The 14,489-nt window shown below is 39.2% G+C and overlaps 1 protein-coding gene across 2 annotated transcripts in view; it reads left to right on the top strand.

Annotated features, from left to right (window-relative positions):
- Window positions 1-14,489, top strand: part of LOC149838074 (serine/threonine-protein kinase CTR1-like) — a 75,225-nt gene that overhangs the window by 29,045 nt on the left and 31,691 nt on the right. The gene's annotated exons all lie outside the window — the stretch shown is intronic.

Raw genomic sequence — 14,489 nt, forward strand, 5'->3', positions numbered from 1 at the left:
CAAAAGACTATTTTACAAGATCCCAGTTTTGGAAGCTTACTTGGGGTCGTGGGATGATGACCCATGTTAAAGATCTTTTCTTCTCCTGACCATGGTGGTCTGACCTTGATATGTGATTGCCCTTTTCTAAGCATGATGGCCCTTTACAGACAGATAGGAAGATGAGCTCGAATTGTTGCTTGTCCTTTGTGAACCCTGGCTGAGTTGAGGCAATGAAAATGCTAGTCATGTGTCATCTCTTATGATGGGCCTCCCTACAGAGCCGACGTTGATTAACCCCTTTCTGGATTGCTCTTTCAGAACCCACATGAGCTTCTCTCTTTTGCCCTTTTTTTGTTTGAGCCCTTTGTGGTCGAGACCTTGGGTTCTCATTCTAGGTGCGGCTGGAAGAGATTCTCTTATGACCTTAAGTCTTTTGAAAATGTTTTTGGTTGACGCATGGCCCGAATTGGATGATTCCTCACTTACAATTAAGCTTGCTAACAGAGTCATTTCTTCTTTTGACTGAACGATTGCCATGTTAGTTTGCCCTTCGGGTTTAGAAAATGAAGACTGTTCAAGGAGGTTGTCCTTTTTCATGATGAACGTTAGGGAAGGAGCCTTGGTGTGATTATTGTCAGGTGCATCCAGATACATCACATTTATTCGACTGGCTTCCTGATTCTTCCATGAAATTCCTCTTCCTTGTACCCTTTGCCCTCCTTGGTAATAAATTTGGGTATCAGAGGCATCTAACATGAATGATTACTACTGATAAAGGCCTATGGAATATAGACCATTGTGTTGACAGAGAACCCTTGTTTCATACTGTTATCCGAGAACCAGTTTTCACTCGCTTCACAAACTCGAACCGCCTTTTCTTTGGTGCGATCATTATTGCTTGGCTCTGGTTGTTCTTCGTTTAGATGTAGTTCCCCACTGTCTATGTGGTCTTGGATAATATGTCTCAGGATAAAATATTCTTCGGTGTCGTGCCCTACAGCTCTGTAATATCAGCAGTACTTAGCTGCAACGTTTCCTTTCATTTGCGGTGAGTTAGACACTTTGGATTGCTTGAGTAGGCCATCTTGTAATAGCAAATCCTGGACTTATGACAGACCTCTGACAGAGGTTGCTCGAACTTGGCAAATGTTTGATCTCTGGTCTACTTAGGATTGCACCCATATCCGTTCTCGTTTTTTTCTTTGGAGAGCCTTTTTGATTGTCTGTCTTCCATCCCTTATTGTTGTTCTTTATGGAGTTTTGTTCTGAGGTTCTTACAACGTTGACCTAGCCCTTAGACGAGTCTGACTTCCTATAGATGTTGTGCTCTTCGTTGTTCTTGAGTAACCCATTGTACACTCTTCTCTTCATGCCTACCTCGAAGGTTTTAGCCTTCTTGATAGTTCGGCATACGTTTCAACTTGAGCCATGTTGATCAGGCTTCGTAGTGGTTGAGAGAAGTTGTCCATCAGGATGACCAGTGCATGAGAGTCTGAGATCGGCTCCTTCATCCTAGTGGCCATAGATTGCCATCGATTTATGAATTCATGGGCACATTTCTCTTTTTGCTTCAGATCGTATAACTGACTGATGGTGCGGAGGGCTTCTAGATTGAATTTGAACATCTCCATTAACAAATTTATGATACGCTTGAATTCTCTTATATTTTGGAGGTTTATGGTGACAAACCATTCTAGTGCCTCTCTCTTCAGGCTTCTAGGGAACCAATTAATTAGCCCCCTATCATTGTTTTGATATTTGGCTATACTTCCTATGAACAAGGACAAGTGAGTCCTTGTTGTTAGTTTTGGATCATGGATCCGACCCGCACCACATTCCAAGGATCCATCTTGGGATGCGTGGGCGGTGGCATGTTTGTAATTAGTTTTTACTTCTTGTGTAATGTCATACTATGTACAACACTTATAAATATTAAGTAAAAGAGTGAAAACCCTATTGCCGCCGACCCCTCTCTTCTCTCTTTACCTCATCTCTAACCCTTGCAGGTGGATATTTCTGACATGGTATCAGAGTACAGGCGCGAAAATCAATCATCTAGAAGGCCTCTAAAGACCAACACGTGCTGCTAAAGAACGTAGGTTTATTTCTGTCCCTTCTTCCTTAATCAGTTTTGCTTCTTTCCTCCTTTTTCTTATAAATCTTTCACGTCATTCCAGTTTTTCTTTTTGGTTCTTCTCATTCTCAATATTTCTGGTACGCACGTCTTAACATCCTGTTTCAGTCTGCCGAGTTTTTGTTTTCTCCCCAAAATATTTTTGATTCTTTCCCTTTTTCTGGTTCGCACGTTACTATTCTTTGTGTAACGTGTGTGCTTATATCTTTTTCAGCACACAACAACATTGTTGCTTCCTTTTCTCTGTGTAACGTGTGTGCTGATATCATTTTCAGCACACAGCAGCATTGTTGTTTCTTTTTCTCTGTGTAACGTGTGTGGTGGTATCATTTTCAGCACACAGTAACATTGCTGCTTTCCTCTTTCTCTGAATAACGTGTGTGCTGATATTATTTTCAGCACACAGCATTGCTGTCTCCTCTTCAATACACTGTTAGAACAGTTTTGGCTTCACATTCTTCATATAATCCATGGATTCCAAGTTGAACCCTAGTTTTCTTACTCACCTCATGACCCACAAGTTATCTTATGATAACTACTTACTTTGGAAACGTCAGATTGTGCCCTTTATTCGCAGTCATGGTCTTTATGGGCATCTAGATGGGCGATCACCCGCCCCACCTACACATATCATGCAAGAAATAACATGTGAAGATGGGAAGGTGAGTCAACTTCGAACCACCAATCCTGCTTATGACATATGGGTACAACGGGATCAAACATTAGTTGTTTACATAACTTCCACACTTTCTGATCGTGTTTTACAAACTATTTCTGATGATCAATCTGCTGCCGAGTTGTGGAATGGACTAGCTCATTCCTTTTCTCAGATTTCTGAATCTCGGGCTTTGCAACTCAAGTGGCAATTCTAATCCATGCGAAAAGGAAACAAATCTATTACAGAGTTCATGGGGGATGTCAGGGTTATTACAGATCAGTTAGCTGCCATTGGAAGTCCTGTATCAGATAAGGACATGGTACAACAGGTATTAGGTAGCCTTGGACCTGAATATCGCATGTTTTGCACAACACTCCAGGTTGTCTCAGTTCTTCCATGTTTTGATGATCTTCAATCTAAGCTTTTGCAATATGAGGTCAGTTTAAATCAGGAACACGCGTCAGATGATACTCATCCTGTGATGATGGCACATACGCCTATTCAAACAGGAGCCTCATTTACTCCTCCTCGTCCAAATGAAACAACTATAAACAAAGGAGGATTACTACCTACACCAGCTGGAGGAGGCCTTGGCTCAGGCAGTGTACCACGAGGGGGACGTGTTCCTACTTGTTTTCTATGCAACAAGCGGGGACATGTTAAAGCAAATTGCTGGTACAATCCTCAGAACCGGAACAAAACAGGGAGGCCAGGGCAGAGGGCAACTCATACGTTTGCACGCACTCCTCAGGGACAGGTTCTTCCACAGGACATACAAAATATCCTTATGACTACTTTCAATCAGATGAACTTGTGTCAAAATGATGATGGTATATGATATATTGATTCAGGGGCAACAACACATGTTACTTCTGATGCAAGTAAATTTTCTCACTTGACTCCTTATACTGGAAATGACACTATAGTCCTAGGAGATGGATCTCACCACCCCATCTCTCACACTGGAAATGTCTCCTTTTCTTTACCTGAATCTCAATTACTCTTGTCAAATGTCTTACTCACACCTGCTATTCAAAAGAATATTCTATCTGTGTCTAAATTAGTTGATGAAACAAATTCTTCCGTTGAATTTACTCCTTCTGTTTATCTTAAGGATCTTCACACCAAGAAGACGCTCGCTAAAGGTGAACGGCGCAGAAACATGTACGTCTTTGAAGAATCTCATGTGCCTTTGAAGACGTCGTCTTCCGTAGCCGTGACTTCTTCAGCTCCTTCCTTTCCAACATTTTTGAGTCGATCCACAGATCATAGTTCTTCATCTAGAGTCTTGAAACTTAATAAGCCAGACTTATGGCATCTTCGTTTAGGTCATTGTAGTCAAGTTTTTCTTGACAAGTTGTCTGCTAAAGGTCTAATACCCGCAGTCAGTTTAAAGTCAAAATGTCCAAGTTGTCATTTATGCAAAAGTCATGTACTTCCTTTTCATAGTATCAATAAAAGAGCAACAAAGCCTTTTGAGATTATATGCTCAGATATTTGGGGTCCTGCGCCCACTGCCTCTCTTTCTGGATCTCGATACTATGTACTCTTTCCTGATTCTTACACTAGTTTTAGTTGGATTTACTTCATGAAAAACAAACATGAAGTTTTCAAGTTCAAACAGTTTCATGCACTAGTCCAAAACCAATTCAATACCAATGTTGTATATTTCCAGTGTGATGGGGGGAGAATACATATCCCATGATTTTAGTGAATATTTGAAGGAGCATGACATTACACGTAACATTTCTTGCCCTCATACCCCTCAACATAATGGAGTAGCTGAGAGAAAACACAGGCATATTGTTGAGACAACCTTGAGCATGATGCACACTGTGGGTATTCCCTTCTCTCTTTGGACCGAGGCTTTCCATACAGTTGTTTACGTTATCAACAGGTTGCCCATGACCATCCTTGAAGATAATTCTCCATACTTTGTTCTTTATAATTGTCATCCATCATATGAAGAACTACATCCTTTTGATTGTGTATGTTATGTTCACATTGATCATTCATTGAGAAATAAGTTTCAAGATAGAGTTGTACAGTGCAAGTTTCTTGGGTATGCAGATGAATATAAGGGATACAGGTGTTATGATCCTCATACAGGCAAAATTCGGGTATCTAGAAATGTTGTTTTTTATGATGAAAATTTTGACACTCTGGGTTCATCTTCCACAGATACACAAGACAGTTATGATCCTTGGCTCAGTGACTCACTTTTATATGACTGGTTGCCTTATGAGGATTCATCTTTATTGACTGACAATGAACCCTATGCTTTCGATGTGGAACCGCATATGGAAGACATTCCTCCTACAACAACATCCTCACGTTTTTCTGGTCTTGTTTATTCTCGTAGAGCTCATCCAGTCAATGATGAGACTCCTCTACGACGTTCCACTCGGATTAGACATCCTATAGATCGTTGGGTAAGTTTTAACAATTTCTCTTTGGATTTTCAAACATTTCTAACCAGAGTGTCCAAAGAAACAGAACCTTCCTCTTTTCATGATGTTGTACATTCCCGTGCCTGGGTAGAGGCGATGAATGAGGAAATGGAAGCATTGCATGAATGCAATACATGGGAAATTGTACCAAGGCCAGATAACAAGAATGTTGTAGGGTCCAAATGGGTGTACAAGATCAAGCACAAACCGGATGGCAGTGTTGAGCGCTATAAAGCTCGTTTGGTCGCACGAGGCTTCACACAACAGTATCGGCAGGACTACGATGAAACGTTCAGCCCAGTCGTAAAATTGGGCATCGTCAGGATTATCATTGCATTGGCATTACAACATGGATGGTCACTCAGTCAACTTGATGTTAAAAATGCCTTTTTGCATGGTGAACTAAAGGAAAAAGTTTACATAGAGCAGCCATCTGGTTATAGTATGCATGATTCATCCAATTGGGTATGTAAACTTCGACGCTCTCTTTATGGCTTGAAACAAGCTTCTCGATCTTGGTTTGAGAGTTTTTCCACGGAGATCCAGCATCATGGGTTCACTAATAGTGTCCTAGATCATTCATTGTTCATATTTAAAAGTGATTCAGCTATTGTTTGGGTGCTTATATATGTTGATGACATCATTATTATCGGGAGTGATGAGGTTCACATATATTGGGTTAAGTCTATGCTGATGGCTAAATTCAAGATGAAAGACTTGGGTCCCTTGCGATATTTTTTGGGTGTGGAAGTTGATAGTCGACATGAGACTATTACATTGAGCCAACATAAGTACACCATTGATATTTTACTTGCTACAGGGATGGAGAATTGTAAACCAATTAACACACCTTGCCTTCTAAATCATAAGCTAAGTGCAAAAGAAGGCACTACTTATCATGATCCTACTTTGTATCGTCGAGTTGTAGGGATGTTACAATACTTAACATTCACTAGGCCTGACATAGCATACTTTGTCAATCAGGCTTCACAGTTTATGCATGCTCCTACAGATGTACATATGGAAGGAGTAAAAAGGATCCTTCGGTATTTAAAGGGTACGATTGGAGATGGCTTGATGTACACCAAGGACACAACTTATATGTCAGGGCATCGACTATTCACCTACACAGGCGCGGACTGGGCGGGTGATCCTGACGAACGAAGATCAGTTTCGGGGTATTGCATTCTTATCGGCAATAATATTGTAACATGGAGTAGCAAGAAGCAAAAGGCAGTGGAGCGATCTAGTACTGAAGCAGAATATCGTGCAATGGCAGCAGGAACAACCGAGGTTACATGGGTGAGACATCTACTGCAAGAATTACAAGAACCAATCTCGTCCTCTATGCTTCTTTGCGATAATCAGAGTGCTATTAATATTGCCTTCAATCCCATCCTTCATTGTCGCACGAAGCATATCGAGATCGATCAACATTTTGTTAGGCAAAAGGTGGAAGAAAAAGAAATTGAACCTGCATATGTTCAGTCAGATATGCAAGTTGCTGACATCTTTACCAAGGGATTATCCACTCATCAGTTTTGGGCACTCAAAGGCAAGTTGAGCATGATCAAAGACCATACTCAACTTGAGGGAGGCTGTTAGTTTTGGATCATGGATCCGACCCGCACCACATTCCAAGGATCCATCTTGGGATGCGTGGGCGGTGGCATGTTTGTAATTAGTTTTTACTTCTTGCGTAATGTCATACTATGTACAACACTTATAAATATTAAGTAAAAGAGGGAAAACCCTATTGCCGCCGACCCCTCTCTTCTCTCTTTACCTTATCTCTAACCCTTGCAGGTGGATATTTCTGACACTTGTGTCCCTTTCTCCACTGAATTTCAAGAACTTGGAGAGTGTATCATCATCGTCGTCACATCTCTCAGGCAAAAAGTCATCTATGGAGTTTTCCTTCTGGTCCATGTCCATGTATCTCATTCTTGACGTTAAGCTCTGGACCAGTGTTGTGAAAAGCATTGAGACGTAGCGAGATGCTCCACCAAAAATTGAGGCAAGATGTAAGCCTCGAGGCGTAAAGCGTAAGCCTTAAATTTTTTTTTGAAGACTTAAAAAAATTATAAAAAAATATCTAAAAATATAAATAAATAAAGAAATGCTTTATTAATGAAGTAACAACCAATAAGAAATAGAAAATCTCAAATCAGTGCTAAAAAATATGAGAATAACATATAAAAGTAACTGAGAAACTGATTACGTAACTGAAAAACCAATTATATAATTGAAAAATTACATAACTGAGAAACTAATTATATAATTGAAAAATATAATGTCCTATAAACCAACAACCAATAAGCAATAGAAAATCTCAAATAAGTACTAAAAAATGAGATTAACTTCTTCCCCTCAAGGTGCATTTTTAATAACACTACTCTGGACCATGTCTTTCGGTGAATTGATCTTTCTATCTGCTTCTGATGACATGGTCGAGTCAGTTGGGATCTGTAGACTCTCTTCTCCAGATCGGACACTTGGGACTCTCCCCAACTCTTCTTGTAGCTCTAGAGTCTGTTTGGTTCTTATCTCTCAGTCAGATCGTGCTCTCTCACATTCCGACTCATGGGCTTTTCGGGCTCTTCTTTCAGCTCTGTTCTGTTCCCGTTCCAAATATTCTTGGATTTCTCTCATTTTATCCTCCATCTTTTCCATATTCCTTTTGGCCTGTGCTAGCACTTCTTCTTCCTTGAACCTGACTTTGAAATGCGAGGTCTTAGGGGTTCGTCTCCCAGTGGACTCACATGTGCTAGAGTTGTTTATCTCGTAACCCAGGTGAGGGACTTTACAAGACTGATGGGGGTGTCGTTCTTTAGACCAATCTTTGAAATGCGAGGTTTTTGAGACTCGTCTTTTGGTAGACTCGTTTGTGTAATACCCGCAATTTTTATCAGAAAAATAAACTTAGATTTTTAAGTCATTGAGGTGATTCAAGAATATTTTATTGTTTTAATTATTTATTCGTAATTGGATCTTGGATAACCTATTTGGATCTTCAATGTTGGATCCCAAATATCCTGTCTAGAACTCCGATATTCCATTCGGATCTTAGATATCAGACCACGAACCTTAAATTGCATATTTAATAATGGATTTCAGTCAAATGGATTGGATCTTTGATATTGGATCCTCCATATCAGGGTCATATTGGATAGTGGATCCAGGACAAATGGAGTTGATCCACGATGTTAAAACCGGATTTTAGTGAGGAAATTTCAATATCGGATCTATAACACTTTCATGGGATCCGTAGTAGCTTATGCGAAGTTTAGACCCACAATATTTCTTTTGGATCCTGGACATCGGAGAGGTAAAAAGGGTAGGGAACCAATTAAAATTTACTTGGATCCGTTATAAGCCACGTGGAAACCACAATGGTGTAATCTAGATCCACAGTTCCAAATCATATGATCAAAATTTTGGATCCATGGATCCAGATTTAGTAAGGGGACTTGCGAAGCCGAATGGACTTTGGATCCATAATAAGTTGGTAGGGATCCATAATAATGTAACTGAATCCACTGAATTTTATTAGAGTTATATTTTAAAAACTTAAATATCTAATAAGTTAAACGTTTTAAAACGGGTCCGGATCCTCTGGTGGACCCGGACATGCCCAAACCTGGACCCAGCTGTGATGGGTCGCGGGTCACGGGTTCGGTCAAACCAAACCCGCAACAGTGGTGCGCTAAAAAGGTAAAAACACACACACATACATTTGGACCCGGGTCGGCTCCGGATCCGACCCGGATCTGCCAACGCGTTAGGGTTAAAAACTCGCATGGCCAGAGGGTTCTTTTAAAATTTCCCCTGCGCCGCACTCCCTCTTCCTATTTCTGCTGGGGTTTCCTGATCAACGCCCTCCCGCACCCTTAAAATCACGCAAGGGTGAGGGGAGGCCTTCACCCCTGCACTCTTTGGCCTCTCGCTCACCGATGGCCTCAGCCAACACCCTAGCTTCCCCTCCCGTTCCTTTCCAGCCGCCAGCAGCAATCGCTGCCATTTCCCCTTCACTCGTGTACTCTTCTTATCTCTCTCTTTCACGATTCAAGGAAGAGACTCTGCGAAGTCATGGCTGATCGATAGTCGCGGCAATGCCAACAGGGTCATCGTCGTCGGAAGGCCTTCTGACCACCTGCTGTTCGGTCACCGGTCACCTCCTGTCGCCAGCCATCTCCAGTCGTCAGCGACAACTCTTCCGCCGGAAAAGGTAGGGTCTGTACACTTTTCTTGTTCGGGGTTGATTGGATGCGGGTGTGGTTTGGGTTAATCAAGAAAGAAAGCCTGTTTAGATGTATCGGAGTTTGGGGTTTCTCGTGTGTAACCCTAATTAAAAGAAGGGTGGGAGTTATGGTTGCCGGAAAACTCGAGTTTGTCAATTAGGTATTCCAGCTGACATTTTGAACTGTAGGGACCATCTGTTGCCATAGATCTTTTTCGACAGACTGGGTATCCCGGTTACCCTGCATTCCATTGGTTAGGTTGCAAGAAATTCAAATCAACCGGTTTATGTTTTTTTTTTTGGGGTTTCTGTAGATGTTGCCTACGGGAAAACCCTGTTTCATACATAATATGATCTGGTCTTCGGTTGTATTTCGGATATTTACTTTAAAATATGTTACAATCGTGAGTGTGTATTTTTTTGTAAATAGCTTCTTTTTTTCATATATTCTGTTTACGAATCCTTCTAAATTCTTTGTTAAGTTATCGATAATAATGGAATCTGGATTTTTGGTTCTAGTAAACTACAACTCAGTCGATCTTTGTAACTGCATTAGTCTGCATAATGTTAAATAATTGATAGTTTGATTTGGGTAATTTCGGTAACTGTTCCTAGCAAAAAAAAAAATGTGCATACTTTCTTGGGTAATACTCCTGATCTGAGTAGTTGGCATTAGATGCATAAATTGTCATTCTGATAATGCTTGAACCCTGAATAGGATATTCATTATTACCGGATGATTTTCAATTAAGCTGTTCAGATAGGTTCCTTTTGAATCACTCTACTTATACATATACCTATATCTATATATATGAAAAAATTAACTAAAAAAAATATATATATATATATATACATATATATATATATATACATATATATATATATATATTTACACATATCGGAATAAAGACTGATCTGTGAAGTCTGAGTGAGCATTCAATATTTACTAAAATGTTTGTGCATGCATCTGTAGGTGCTTATGAGTCTGATGATCATCATGTATGCTATAACTTTGTATTTTGAAGGCCTGACCAACTTATAGATTTTATTTTAAATGTTCCGTACAATGATAGTGAACATGACATTTGGTTAATTAGGTTTATGCTAATGACAATACTGCGAGATCTTGACGCGAATGCTGGCATGTTTCTTGTTTTGTGATCTTTGCCCAAGAAAGAACAAACTTCAACACTTGAAAGATAATATAGGTTGAATTTTAAGAAAATAGAAGTATTTTGGTTGATTTACATATTTGGTGTAATGGACCATCTTCTATCTGCAAGTTAAATGGGACATCTTGAATTCTGTGTAACACAGGTTGTAGTAAGTTCAATCCTTAGCAATTGACATATATAATGATTACATGTTATATTATTTATGTTCAAATTATGAATCGGATCCACATAACTTATAGTTCTGTTAAAATAGCAAATCTTTAAGTGTATGATAGTCTAAAGATGTTATATTATTTTGACGGTTTTAATACTTGAGTAATACGTAATTTTGTGGATTGCTATTAAGTCGGATTTTCCTATTATTTTGTGGGCTGTGATCAGATCCTTGTGATCATGTATAAGCTTATACAGTTGTATGCATGATGTGTGAAATTAAATATGTTGCAGTCTCATAAGCTTCTGTCTCATCGTTTAAAGTATGTTGGCTGCGATTTGTTTTAGTGGAACCCATATGCCTTCTCAGAGTAAAACTGATTCAGTCTTGTGCTTCTCAGTGATGTTTGAGATACATTCTCTAGTATGTCTTGTTCAGTTGATATTGAAAATTTGGTGTTCAACTACATAGTAACTTGTATATTCAGTTGATAGTTAGTTGCATATTAAGCTGCATAATTTATGATGTTCAATTGCATATTACTTAAAATGTTCCAATGCCTATTATATGTATATCATCTAGAAGATTCATATGGCCATTAAGATGCTTATTCTTCAATGTCCATACGCTTGTTAAACTGTATATTTTTCTGAAGTACTATTGCCTAACACTACATAATTGCTGAAAGTATCAAATGCCAACTAAGTTGTATATCTTGTGGAATGTTCAAATGAGAGTGTGTTGGGAGAAATGTATATAGTTGTATTACCAAATCTCTAGGACTATAGTGCATGCTCAGTAAAGGACACCAACAGTGTCTTTGCTTGTTGGCGGAGTTTTTAATACATGCCACCCTGTGTTGGGATGTCACAAGTCAAAACCTAATGGTACGTGATGGCAATTTGCTAATGAAGAATAAATAAATAATAATAAGGATGATGAATGAGGAACTGAAAACCGAACCTATGGGTCGGTTTGTTGTGGACATATGAATGTCAAGCCAGTGTGTTGAGGGTCATGCATAGACCATCGAAGTTATGATGTGAATCCACATAAAAATGAAAAGATAATATTGTTGTCCGATTGGTTTAAAGGCACCGGGGGCATTCGTGCTTGACTGGTTTAAAGACACCAGAGCACTTTGAGTGGGTTATGCAATCAATACGACAAAGGATGGGAACTGTTCTATACCCCTTGGTAAAATGACTAAGATTGGGAATTCTACTGCGATGATAGTAGAAAGAATTTGGGGAAATGCCCCATACTTCGGGAAAATAATTAAATGAAAAGATTAACCCACTCAGATTCGGGCTTACCTTGGAGAGGGTAGGTGGTACAAAACTCTGGGGACATGTGTTTAGTTTCGAGCGTAAAGCGACTCGTTGGTCCCAGTCCTCAGAGTTGGGGGACCCGGACTACCAAATGTGTCCTAGGTGGTAGCTCCATGTTCTTCTGCAGAAGTTAGATATGCATCCTGTTTTTGGTTTTGGCCTTTGGGAGGTTCTCTCGGTCATTGACCGCTCCCTTAGGATTTTCAGTCTCAGTTAGAATGTTCGGGTTAATAAAATACCCTTGAATAATATATCTCCGAACGTTCTCTTCTGTGATGGTTTCCTTGGCCCGTGTGTACCCGCGGGATAAGATAATATAAACACTATTTAGAATAGTTAGGTATCACAGTGAGTGGATTTATTAAAGGGACATTTGCATATTCTTTCAGCATGCTCTATATTTTGAAATTGAAATGAACTGAAATCCTGAAATGGGTAAATATGAGATGATTGAACTATGACATGAAAATTATGTATGTTATTGTTATTGCTGTTGCATACTTAACTCACTTGCTTATTAATGTTGCGTACCATGTTCTACCTGCCCATGTGAATGACTGTTGATTTCTGTTATTGCTTTACGTGCTATTGTATATACTAAAAAAATTTACACTTGACACCCACATCACATACTAGACTCATGATGTACCTGCATTAAGAGTTACAGTCTTCCTACTTAGACGTGGTAGTCTAATTTCAATCAATTTACTATTTTTCAAGTAAAGAATAGGGTTTATGAGCGGCTGCGGGATGAGGCATCGAATCGAGATTTTTGGATTTATTGTTCCTGGGATCGCTTGAGTGTATTGTAAATTTTAACTGTTACTCTGATGATTTTCATTAATATTGAAATGAAATAAATGTCTTGGGTTTTCTCTCCACCGTAATGTCTCGAAATGCTTAACCTTATTTTATTTCTTGTTTTCGTTGTTATAATTAAAAAAAAAATCTTCAAATTTTGGGTTAAAATTTCGGGGTGTTACAAATGGTATCAGAGCTTGGGAACAATAAATCAAAGATCACGGTCGTGCCACACCCTGCAAGCGCTCTGTGAGTATGAGTTATTTTGTTTTGTTATTTATCATAATACTTGTTCTTTTATTGTGATTCTCATATGAGCATATAGGTGAATTCACGCCTACAAATGATTAGCTTTTAGGTTGTTGACTTATCACGCCAACAAATCATTAGTGTCAACCTACTAGGTGGATGTACCACGCGTATATAGTTTCATTGTAGACGACCGAATTATGATTGTCTGAATGGATCTATCATACTTGTATAACATGATTGATGTGTGTATTATGGATATTTGACTAAATTTCTTAGTAGATATGTGCGTGTGTTTCATGTCGAAATAATTGAATGTGATATAATGTAATAATTATCAATGCACATAAAATGAGGAAATGATCTGAATGTCTCATATACATATATGATTGGAAACTAATCTGCATAACTCGAACTACGTAGAAGTTACGTATCTTGAAGTTTAGTTGGTTCTTGATATATAGATGATCACATTGTATGGAACGCAGGCTTCGAGGTTAGATTTGAAAAATGCAATGTTCCTGGTGGCAATGATATGATACATAGGATAATAGGCTTTTGCATGATATGATTGAAATGCCACAGCATGCAATATATGCTTAAGTTCAATAGTGAACTATGATTCATGGAACCATAATGGTGAAAGGTGTAATCTTATGAGTTATGTGCCAAATGAAGTAATGATGCATATTGATGATATATATGCTTGTGCCCCTATTGGTGATTGCCGACCTTGAGAGCGGTAATTTGTAGTATCACTATTTTGGCACCTATTGAGGACCTCTTCCATTAAGGATTAACTGTGAGGGTATGTTTGACCAAGATCAGGTAATCCGTCTAGAGCGGTAGATCTCCGTGAGGTAGTACATTGTCCAAGACCGGGCAGCTGCAAAGACGGTAAATTCCTGTGAGGAAATGTATTGTCCAAGACCGGGTATACCATCTAGGACGGTAATTCTTTGTGAGGTCGTGCATTCTCCAGACCGGGTGATCCAACGTGGATCTTGTTAATCTTTAATTAATAAAGAGTCATGTCAAATTAGGAGAATCTGCTGAGATTAATTGATATAGCCTATTAGAGATCAATGGATTTGGCTTTAGTTATAGCAGAACTGGATCAGTATTGATTTTAAATCTTGATATAGTGACATGTTTGCGTCTTGTGTGAATAGAAGGGCCACTCTTTGAGAGATTCTAGACCTTGATTCGAGGATATGTTTGGGTGTTCTGTGAAAAGATAGTACCATTTTAAGAATAACATCTTGAGCGAGGTTATGACAGGTGACAACTGGTCACGCAAAACCTTGAGAATTAG

This window comes from Nuphar pumila, chromosome 5 (genome assembly GCF_984573655.1).
Source record: "Nuphar pumila chromosome 5, dmNupPumi1.hap1.1, whole genome shotgun sequence".
NCBI lineage: Eukaryota > Viridiplantae > Streptophyta > Magnoliopsida > Nymphaeales > Nymphaeaceae > Nuphar > Nuphar pumila.